We start from the raw sequence: 12,448 nt of genomic DNA on the forward strand, positions 1-12,448 counted from the left end.
AAAGATAACTCTAACCAGCCTAGAGTCATTTCTTGACGCTAAACCTACCATATCACATGACTCCTGTTTTATAAAAGACAAGAGTCATGCCCTCTACCCCAATAGGCAGCACAGGGGACAAGGTCCCCTGGGCATGGCCATTTCACCCACTGCCATGTAGGAGGGCCTATTTCAGGGCCCACAATGGCACTTTAAAAAATAAAATAAAATGCTCACCTCTACTTACCAGGGATGGGGTCCCCCATCCTCCGCTGTCCCTCTGGCGTAGGTGGGGGTGTCCCTGGGGCCTGGGAGGGCACCTGTGGACTTTTTCCATGATGTTCCACCATAGAAATAGGCCCACAGGTCCCCTAACGTCTGCCCTGACCCAGGTGTTAAATAATGGCGCTAAGCAATCTTAGCGCCATTATTTATGCCCGCCTCCCTCCCATGCACCATTTTTGCAGTGGAGGATAAATAAGGCGCCTGGGCCTTAGAGTCCTTTTTTCCTGGGAACGTCTACCTTGCATCTCATTGATGCAATGTAGTTTCTCGCTAGCAAAAAATGACTTTAACTCCAAAACTTTGGTGCTAGATGGGCCTAGTGCCAAAATATAAATTTGGAGTTAGGTTTGGTAGCGCTCCATGACCTGAATCATAATGGCGAAGTGTCCCCAGAAAACCGATGGACACCGAATTAGCAGTCTTCATTGGGGAATTCCTTACACACATGGCAGCATTCGAACGAGTGGCTAAGCCCCGCAAACAAGAATTGCAAACCCAGATATAACAAGTGGAGCCACAACATAGAATGGGGGGATCACATAGGACCCTACCAGAACTTCGTCACCTCATGAGGGAACTTGTGGATATGTTGATGAGAGAAGCACCCAAAACGTTGCTATATACCGGCCAAACCTACTATGAATGGGGGGACAAGGCAGATGGGCTCCTGGCTCATAAAGTACTCGTAAGGTCAACACGTAACCACTTCAGGGAAATTCAGGATGGAGAAGGGAGGCTGCAACAATAGACAGTGAATATTATTGCCGTCTTCCACTAATATTATTCAGCCTCCATTCAAGCTCAACACCTGGTTGGGTAACACCAATACTACTATATTTGCAACTACTCTCCCCAGATGGGGAGAAGAGCTGGGCCTCCTAGAAGAGGATATCATGACAGATTAGATCAGGGTGACAATCATCATCTCCCATTCCACAAGGCCCTGGGCCCGGAGGGGTTTACAGCCACATTTTATAAAGCCTACACCAAACTGCTAGTGGAACCTTAGTGAAGATGCTCAACTTTTTGCTGACATTGGGAGTAGTCACTGACACAATTTTAGATTCCCATCTTACTCTACTCTTGAAGCCTGACAAACCGCCATTTTGCTGCTCCTCATACGGACCAAGCATGCTGCTGAATTGCAATGCATCACACTCGTGGCCCAGCAACAGCATATCTGGTTTGCCCTCATTGCCCTACAGTAATCAGGTTTCATTTGCAACAGGCAGGCAAACAACAATACTCAACTGTCAGTCACAGTCATGGCAGAAGCAGTAATGGCTGCGACAGCTGATGACCCTACTTTCTCTTGATGACGAGGAGGCATTTGAGAGGGTGGACTTAACGTATCTGTCAAAAGTCTTGGATAAAACTTGCCTAGGCTCCAAGATGAAAACTTTAACTCAACCGAATTTTAAATAATGTTTGCAAAACTTAAAATTAATGCTTTCATTCTGCCTTCCATTATGCTTACCAGGGACATGTGACAGGGATGCTCTCTGTCCTCACTTAACTTCACCTTGACAATGGAGCCCTTAATAGCTAACATCAAGAGCACCCCCCTGAATTCATGTTGTGATGATCGGGGGTAAGGAGTATAAAGCATACTTTTTTGCCAACAACAGATTGTTCTTTGTCACCGATCCGGGCTCGACCACAGCACTAATGAGGGAGCTAGATCAGTCTGCCCAGGCTTCAGGCTTCAAAATAAACGTCTCTAAATCATGGGGCAAAGGGGTGGCAGGCTAGCAGGACAGCCTAAGGGGACCTGCCTGAGTGCTGGCTTCCAATGGGCAACATCATCTATAACAGACCTCTATAATAACAATATTCCTCCCCTGCTTACCTCCCTCTTCAAAGGCCTTTATAGATGGGGCAAACTAGAGATTTCCTGGCTAGGCCTGCTTAACTGACTTAAAATTAACTTTAAGCATTGACTACTAAATGTCCTCCAAACCCTACCCCTTAACATCCCTAAAACAACACTGACACAGATATGCAACAAAATGCTTAGCTTGGTCTGGGTGGGCAAATATCCAAGGATAGCATGGGCAACTCTTTTTTGACCCATGACTGAAAGTTGTTTGGGGTTTCCAGGCATCGCCACATACATCCCGGCAGCACAGCTTCGACCCTCACTTGACTGGAACCATGACCCTGACGACAGGCCTTGGAAGAGACCTTTTCCCTGATCCCTATAGGCAGGCTTCTGTGGCTTCCTACATTAGCATCGGCTGGTACCCTCTGACCTCTACCTTTGACGTCCACACTCTTAGCCTATTGGCAAGACATAGGTTCTTGCTATACCGTTTTCCTCTTACTCCCCTGTCTAACAACCCGAATTTACCTCTGGACATACTCAACCCAGGTCCCATCTATTGGGACCAGGGCCAATCTATCACTTTGAGGTATTGTTACCTACATGGGGACTAGGTAACTAAATGTGGATCTAGCTGAGAAATACGCACTGACCCAACGGGACACTTATAGTATTGGACAGGCACTACACTGGGCTGGAAGACTGCCCCACCTGCTTAGCAATGCAAAGGGAAGTAACACCTATGAAAGCCCTATACCTCAACAATGTTTGCCATAGAGGGATCTCATGGCTGTACCGACACATACTCAACTTCAACCCCCCAAAAGTAATATGCCTTTGTGACACAATGAGAACGAGTACTTCTGGGCAGGACTGGCATAGAGGGCATTGTCATGGTCGAGTCTGCTGGTAACCAGGGCATGGGATACGGTTTTGCAGCGGTCCTTTGGGATCCATTTGTAGATCTCCTGTGGAAGTCAGAGTGTGTGAAAGCAGGAGAATGCGGATGAGTTGACTTGGCTGGGCATGGTGAGCGATGAGGTCAGGATGAAGCAGAGGTTGCATGCATGGTTTGTTGGGGTGGAGGAGGTGCCAAGGGTCAATGGCCACCAGGAGTCGTCCCAGGCTGGATGTGGATCGTCCCAGAATGAGGATCTCGGTCTTGTCAGAGTTGAGCTTGGGGCAGCTGTCCTTCATCCAGGTGGTGACTGCTTCCATCTCGTTGCGGAGTGGTGTTTTCGGTCAGTGAGATGATCAACTGGGTATCGTTGGCGTAGGAGACGATGTTCAGTCCGTGGTCCCGTATGATGGATGTGAGAGGGGCAATGTAGACGTTGAAGAGTGTGGGGCTCAGGGAGTAGCCCAGTGGAACTCTGCAGCTGATCTCCGTGGGTTCTGATACGGATGGCGGGAGTCTGACTCTCTGTGTTCTACCAGACAGGAAGGAGCGTATCCATTGTAGGGCCTTCCCGTGGGTGCTGACTGCGTGGATTCTGGAGCAGAGGGTGTGGTATGAGACCATGTAGAAGACGGCCAATAGGTCCAGAAAGATGAGGGCTGCTGTATGACCACGGTCGAAGAGCGAGCGGATGTCACCTCTGGCTGCGTGGAGGGCGGTCTCTGTGCTGTGATTGCTCCTGAAGCCTGATTGTGCGGTACCCGGGATGCTGTTGTCCTTGATGTGCTTACAGAGCTGAGTATTGCTGGCATTTTTGATGATCTTGGCTGGGAAAGGCAGCAGAGTGATGGGCTGGTAATTCTTGACATCCAGGGGGGGTCGGCTGTGGGTTTCTTCAAGAGCGGGCAGATCTTGTTGTACTTCTAGTCCTCTGGCATGGTGGTTGTCTCTATAGAAAAGTTCAGGGTGTGTCGGAGCTCGGATGTGATGGATGTGTTGGGCCGTGTCGAAGATGTGGTGAGGACAGGGATCTATAGGGGCTTCAGAGTGGATGCTGCTCATGATGGTGCGGGTCTCGTCTGTGGTGAGGGTGGTCGAGCTGTGCAGGGTCTGCGGTGGTTCGATGGAATGGATCTGGGAGTTTTTGGAGGGCTCAGAGTCTTGGGATCCAAAGCTGTTGCATATGTCTTTGATTTTCCGGTGGAAGAAGTTGGCTAGCCTGTTGCAGAGGTCTTGAGATGAAGGGATGCTTGCCGTTTCTGATTGGGGTTCAGCAAACTCTTTCACCACGGCGAAGAGCTCTTTGGTGTTGTGAGCAGTGGTGCTGATACGGTGTCTCTGATGAGGTGGTGGGGGATTTTGTGGCGGCTTTGAAAGCCTTGGAGTCTTCCGGGGACTTACTGTTCCTCCAAGAGAATTCTTACGAAATCCAGACACACTGGTCACTCATACCCATACGACTCCACAAGATGGTTGGGGGCTTAGAACTGTGTTGGAAGGGGTGTTGGGAACGGGGCACTTTTCTTCACACATGGTGGACATGTCCAATGATCTGGGGTGAGGTCCCCCACACGATGCACCCCATTAATGATCCACTTCTGGACCTCCTGGGGGGCCTCGGGGTGGATGGACTCTTTTCTACAATGACTCCTCAGGGACCTCTTTTCTCCCACCTCCTCTTGGCTGCGAGACTGAGCATAGCTCAGACGTGGAAACAGCCAGAAGCACCCTCAATAAACATGTGGTGTGGGAAGGTGAGGTCAATCTATGCTATGGAAAAGCTTACCACAATTATATGGGAGAAAGTTGCCAAATTCGACACGAAGTGGTGCCCATTCATTAACTATATATGGAGACAAAATAGGACTGGAGGGTTGCATTTGACAATTTCCAAGATGCTCAAGGCCTCGGAGATAAGGGGGATGTCCCCCTCAGATACAGAAGACACACCACTGTACATCGCATATTCGATGTGAATTACATTATCCTCAGGAGATAAAACGGGGAGAGCTGCGTACACCAACTTGGATCACAAGACGATAAGATGATATGTTCTGACTGCAGATTGTGCAATCTGGGGAGTGGATGTCCCTTGTGTCGTCTCCACTGTTGTATGCTGCTATATTGAAGACAAACTGAGGTTTGTGTCATGTTTCCTTATTATTTACAAAATGCAAAACAATTTCAGAAAAAAGAAACGCATGTTAATGGCTACTTTTCGAGTTGAAGACTGTTAGCTATCTAATGTGATGATTGATCAGACTTTTGCCATTTGTATATTTTATCTATTCATTTATGGAACTTATATAACACAGGGACAGCGCAGTGATTCACGGTATCTGGGGTAACAGCAGGAACAGTTAACAGCAGGTATCAAGAAAGCACAAGGATAAATTCAAAAGGTCTGAAAAATTGGCTTAGTACTTACACAAAACAAACCTAACTGGAGAATAATAGGCAATACAATATTACGCACACAGGGACTTACAGCTTTCTTCACGTGCTTGCAACCGCTTTTTATTTCACATGTTTACACATGTTGGGCACAGGCAGATTCAATGATTTGCACAAACTTGTAGGATTTTCAATCAGGTACAGAAGCCTTCACTTGAACCGTGTTGTCAAAGTTCCAAAGTCAGCAATTTAGCCATTATATCATATCGTCTCCTCTTTTATCAAACTAGTCTTGAATTACCACAACCCAGCTACACAAACCTCATACCCGCCTCTTTCAGTTCAACGTATAGGTTTCTTTGCATCTGGAGCAAACCCCAGGAATCTGTCTGGTGAAACACGCACATTTTCCTTTCAAAGCTCCCTGATCATACGAAGGATTATTTTTAGCCCATAAACTTGTTTATGGCGCATCTCTTCAGTCTCTTCAGCAAGTCTGAAGGGAAGAAAATGATATGGTTCCAATGGATTTCTTTCAGAGTACGTTAACTTAAAAATAATCAGTGCAATGGCAGACATGCCGACCTGATTTACCCACTTGCCCAACTTCAGTGTGGCTTTCCCTAATGGTCTACATGCAAAATAGTGGAATAAAGTATCTGGAATAAGCTGCCTCCATTAATGAGATTAAAATACCTCTGGCTTCTGACAGCTATTATCCATCACTAGAGATAAAATGCCTTGAGAAATTCCTCCTACTCTTATCAGATTTGAAAAAGCATGAATGTTCAGCTTCCCAGCGCCGTCAGACCGAACTTTAAAGATCTTACGCATCAGCATCTGGCTAAAAAGATCAAGGGCTGTGAGTTTCCCCTCATATGTGATGATCTGGGTCATTACAAAAAAAAATCACACAGAGGTAGAAGCGACCAATGACAATATTTTACACCATTGTCCAATGCTCATAATCTGCATGTTAGGACAGAGATACAAGCTTTAAACATGAATCATCATCAATAAAATATAGATTTCATACGTTTTCCTTCAACCCACATTGATTAATATAGTGATTGTTAATGGGAGCTTCCAAAGCAAGCTATACCCATAAAACTGCTTCAGAGATATTCCTTTTCTGTCTCTGCTGCACTACACGTACAACGGCTTGTGCAGGAAATGACATCATCTTCATAGACCCAATGGTGCACAGGACAAAATGGTAGCAGCCCAGTACGAACTCCCATCCAAAAGGTTAGGTTTACAACAAACCTCTCGTAGAATCATTGGAGTCATTGCTAAGAGGAAGGAAGGCCCAAGCCCTTGTTAGCGGCAAACTGGACTACGGCAATGCCCTCTACGGAGGAACCACGGCCAAGCTCCAGAAAAGACTGCAACGCATACAGAACGCCTCCACATGCCTCATCCTGGACATCCCCCATCACAGTCACATCACAGCCCACCGGAGAGTCCTGCACTGGCTCCCCGTCACCAAGAGAACCACGTTCAAACTCCTCATCCATGCTCACAATGCACTACACAACACCGGACCAGAATACCTCAATAGACGTCTCTCCTTCTACACGCTGACCCGACAGCTTTGGTCCGCTGACCTTGCCCTCACCACCGTCCCACACATCCACAGAATGACCGCTGCTGACAAATTGTTCTCCCACTGTACCGCCAAGACGTGGAACACTTTTCCCAGCCACATACGACAGACGCAGGGCCAACTTACCTTCAGGATACAGCTCAAGACTTGGCTGTTTATCAGTAGCAGCCCCCCCCTATCAGCACCTTGAGACCCTCACAGGTGAGTAGTGCACTTTACAAATGCTTTGTTTGATTGATTGATTAATCAATAATTAAGGTCTTGCAACCACCATTGATATCTACAGCTGTGGTGTCCTAGGCCGTCACCACAATACATAACATCTCTGCAATCATGTAGTGCCAACTAAACCACAGATCCCAAGGGAGCCATGTCGATCACTCAATGGATGATCACTCACTGGGTAGAAACTTTGTTTGACAGATGCTTGGCCTGATCACGTCTTTTGGTATTTTCTGCCAGCTAGAGGCAGTACCAACTACATTACCAGTAAAAACATAAGATCAGTCTTAGAGTGGACGCAGTGAGTCTTTAATAGATTTAGAATCGAAAAGGCAAGGATTCTTTCCCTTCCCTTCGATGTTTAGACAAATGATGTACAAATATGCTGTTTTTCATATGGTGCTTGCAACCTTCGGTTTGTCTTACTATTGTTTTGTAAATATTTTACTCTTGACCAAGTCAATGGTAGTCATTTTTTACGTCAGCAGGATGAATGGCTGAGCCTGCCTTGCCACCCTCGGTCAATCACACTTGGACACATATTTCTGTGATGTTTGTTTATCATCGAGCCTTTCTTTCTGTAGTGCTACCAGGAGTTGTGAATTAACAGGATAAAAAGCAGTTTATGAGACAGTTTGTTGATCTAAACACTGCAGCACTGGGAGGGATATGCGTAGGCACCTTGGTTCCTATAAGAGGCTGGGCATGCCTCCCTTTTCTGCATCGCAGTGGGGCTTTAACTGGGAACATTAGGCATAGACATGGTCAGCAGGTCCTATCACAATGAATACTCTTGCCCCAAGTCACCTTGGTGAATTGCCCTGCGTCAAAGGGAAAGGGCAAGAATGCACCATATCTATTGCATATGGTACACTCCAGTCTTTTCTCACTGTGCTGATGCTATTTTGGCAGCCTAGCACCAATGCAGGCTCCCTTGCACTATCGTGCAAGGGTGTCTGCGTTGTATGCAGGATTCTTTTTGTGCAGGAAGAGGCCCCTTCCTGCACAAAAACTATCCTGGGAAGCTTATTCCTTCTCTATATGTGTGCTGCAGAAAGCAGCACACATAGAAAGAGTTAAAAGTAGGCGAAATAAAGATGTTTCTCCTTGTTACGCCTCCCCTGGGGAGGTGTAAGGTTTTGGCGCAACCCCAGGTTTACAAACTCTTGTAATCTGGGGATGCATCATAATCCATGAGTGTTGCATGGGAACACCTACTGCAACGCCCATGGAACACCTTTCTTGCACAGAGTAAGGCAACACAGCAATTTGGGCTGCCTTGCCTTACTGAATATGTATGAGGCCATTGAAAGCCATGCAAAGTGGTTTTGCGTGGCCTCGTAGATATGAGTTCACGGTTTGTGCCACCACCACAAAAAGTAACGCAACAACGGTGCAAGGGGCCCATAAAATATCTCCTTTGTTCCTAGAGCAGGCATAAACTTCTAATTGACCAGAATAGATGCACAATAACAAGAGCACAAAAGTATCCCTGAGGGTAAATACTAAACCAAAAAAGATGGCTGCTGGTTTATAGTGAAGTGGTTTGCTTAACTGGCCCACAATGGGGGCTGGAGAAAATATTAGCGGCAGGCGAATCTTCCACACATGATGTATGCTGGGATAGGAAGAGGCGGATTTGAAAGATTGATGAAGACAACTGACCTGGAGCCCGTGATTCTATCTATTTATGTATGTTTTTATCACATGAGGCTAACGAATCAGAATTACCAAACCTGACATTGAAACGGGCCTGGCCCTGTGTGCACGTCGTTTAGAAAAGTAAACAGTGTTCTTGTTCTCACTCAACAATGAGTGTAAGAGCCCGTGAAGTAATCTAAGCCGGCGAAATACTCCCTATTTAATTTCAAGCATTTCATTTCATGTTGCAGAGTATTTCCTTTTCCATGAGAAAGTATTTCTGTAGTTTTGTTTTTTATGTAACGTGAGTTGTGTATATCACTTACTACAAACAGTTACTTCTGAGTACTTTCGTGAGTTCAGGGTGTGGTTGCATCACGAGGGTGAGGTCCAGAGGTCAGCGTAAGACAGTGTGAGTTTCTCATAGTGTCTGTCGCCGTGTCATAAAGTTGTCCAGACTACATATTCATACCGAATGCATGACGTCTCTGTGGAGGGCACAGAGCGATGGTCACATATGCGGCAGTCGTGATTCTGATTCTGTGTGAAAACGGGTCAAGCAAGCAGCACACAGCTGCTGAAATAATGACAGGACAAGAGGTAAAAAAATGTCACCGCATCAAAGGAAAAGAAAATGCAGTGCTTACAGGTGGAGGGTGTAATTGTGTGGAGAAGGGGGTGTTGGAAGGGAGTAGATCAAAGGATGTACAGAAATAGTGTGAAAAAACAATGACGAAGAGGAAGGAGATGAAGTATGAGATATGGAGATGTGGGGAGAAAATGCAGAGTGAGTGTGAGTGCAAAGTATGGGCAAGGAGGGATTACACTCCGCCTCCCATCGACCTTTATATTGTTTATATCACAATTTCATGTATTTAGAATGTCACAGAAGCTCATATTTTCAGAACTGAAACCTTTTCAATTGACACTATTCACAGCAATATTATTGTTCTTATTCGTGTATCTAATACCGAATTAAAAAATCTTTGCTCAGAAGTATTGGCAAAGTCAGTAGGTCTGTTGTGATGCAGGTGCTTAGGTCTGTGGTTGTGTGACGTTTGTATAGTGTCCTGCTAAACACGCGCCCACTTCTGCACGTAGTGTTCTGCCCGCCACTCCCCGAGGGCTGGAGTTTACATCCACCCCACTCCCATCCAACACAGGCGTCACCGGTCAGGTGATCCTGCCAATGAAGGGGCCCGAGCGAGCGAAGGGGCTCGAGGCGAGTTCAGTAACCATACATACTACTGTCGGTGTCTTAATTCTCAGTAGAAGTGGGCCTAGGGCCTAGAACACTAACTACAGTTTGGATGTGCTTACAAACACACACACATAAAGGCACCCAAATATTGGTTAAGTGCATGCACAGGATTGTAGCTCCCATGTTTTAGGCTAACCCTACATTTCTTTCTTTACAAGGCCCACCTGGTCGAGCTTGCACACAAATAGATACCTGCAACAGATGCCTCTAAGCTCCGAAAGGCTATTAAGAGGTCATTCATTGCGAAGTTAATTTTATTTAGATATAATTGGTTTCTGTTTATGTGCTGTAGAGCTGGTCAGAATCGCTTGATAATTTTTTTAAATACGCTATTGTATTGGAGATGGAGATGCTGCCCTCTAGTGTCAATGGAAGAATAAGCAGGGTTGAGTGAATTTTTATTTTCGTGTTGCCTGTGTCTATCAAAATATTGCAGACTTATTTATCACAGGAAGTGCAGCTCATGGGCGAGGGAGATGTGTGCTAAAGGAGAAAGAACATCTAAGTTTCTCTATTACTAAGGGAGCTACGGAAGGAGATTACCATGGCAATCACAAGCTATATATGGAAAGACGCGCAGGATGGATATCTTCATATTCTTTTGGGCGTCTATTACCACTTAATAATTTGATAAATAGGGCCCCAAGCACATTATTTCAAAGTCTATATTATCTTTCTTTCCTAAACTCGTGCGTTATTTCTATTTTTCCAGAGGCTATCTCAATGAGCTGAACGTTTGCTGCGGCAATAAAATAGTCGATCATGAGCCCCTCTCATCCTACTGATGGTAAGTTGGGTTTCACAATTTAATAATAGTAACATGTGTTATTTACAGTGCTTAGAACATAAGTTAATATTATGAATGTATTCATTCCCTTGTTTGCGTTTTTCTATTTCTAACTTCAACATTCCTTCTGAATGCAAGTTATAAACCCTTTTTCATTTTCTGTAGGTAGTTGTCTGTCCCCGATGATATTTTCCCATTTTGTTGTACACTGTGTCAGTGATTATTAATGCAACAGTTCTTTTGTTTTATGCCCCGATATTAGATTTTGGTGCATGGGTGCCTTTCTTGACCCGAAATAATGTTTTTTGCTGGTATATCCGCACCGAAACCCGCAATTATAAATTAATCCCCACATAATGGGCAGTAATCATGCAGGTACAGTTTTTCCTGATGAAATTCTGCATAGGACTACCAATTCTGGAAAAGAATCACTAAGATTTTGCATCAGGTTGTGTATCTATTTTGGCACAGTCAAACACAACATTTATTTCAGGATTTACAAAGCCACGCAAATCCCGAATGGAAAGTGCATTGATGATAGAATGAGAAATGATGTCCAGAAAGGAAATAGGTACAGGAGAAATACGGGAATGAGGTAGAAAAAGAGTGGTCAGGCTGATACAGTTATAGACGGTAAAGTAGAGTGATCAGTAAGGTGGAAACGGAGACAAAGGGGGTCATTCTAACCCTGGCGGTCGGTGATAAAGCGGCGGCCAACCCGCCAACAGGCAGGCGGTCCAAAAAATGGAATTCTGACCCTGGCGGGAACCGCCAACACAGGCCGCCACATTAACACTCCGACCGCCACGGCGGGACCGACAAACAGCGCGGCGGTCACCGCCAACAGGCAGGCGGCAGACAATGTACCGCCCACCCTATCACAACTCACCAATCCGCCACCTTTTCCGGGGCGGGAGCCCCGCCGATAAAAACCCGGCGGAAACAGACTACGAACGGGAAAACGCTCACCTATACACACTCCACGAGGAAGGAGGACAGCATGGAGCCCGAATTACACATCCTACCGGCTATTGTCTACCTGCTCATCTACCAGGAGTACGAACGCCGGCGCAGACGACAACGGTGAGTACTGCACCTACAACACAGGGGAGGGGGGAGGAGGAAAGCTTAGCGGCACACACATATGCGATACACCCACCCCCCCAACCCACCCCCCCAATACCTACACACCAATGCAGAGCAACAAGTCAGAGTGACACCCCCCAAACCCCCCGGAAGAATGCAAAGACATAATTCAAATGAAGTTTCAAATTTATGTATAAAATAGGTTCATTTAAGTCATGGTAAATATGCCATATGAAATATACAAAAGTGATAATGAACATAGTGCAAAGTATAAACATAGTCAACAAGTCCTGCACAGTCCGTTCAATATCCATAGTCCGTGGGCCAATGTGTACAAACACATGGGCAAAGCCCACACAGGAGACCGGAAACCATTGGAGAGAACACTGCTGGGGCATCAGATGAGAAAACAACAGGCACCTCAGGGGGAAGGGAAAGGGGGGCACCTCAGCCACATGAGTCCACGA

This window comes from Pleurodeles waltl, chromosome 7 (assembly GCF_031143425.1).
Source record: "Pleurodeles waltl isolate 20211129_DDA chromosome 7, aPleWal1.hap1.20221129, whole genome shotgun sequence".
NCBI lineage: Eukaryota > Metazoa > Chordata > Amphibia > Caudata > Salamandridae > Pleurodeles > Pleurodeles waltl.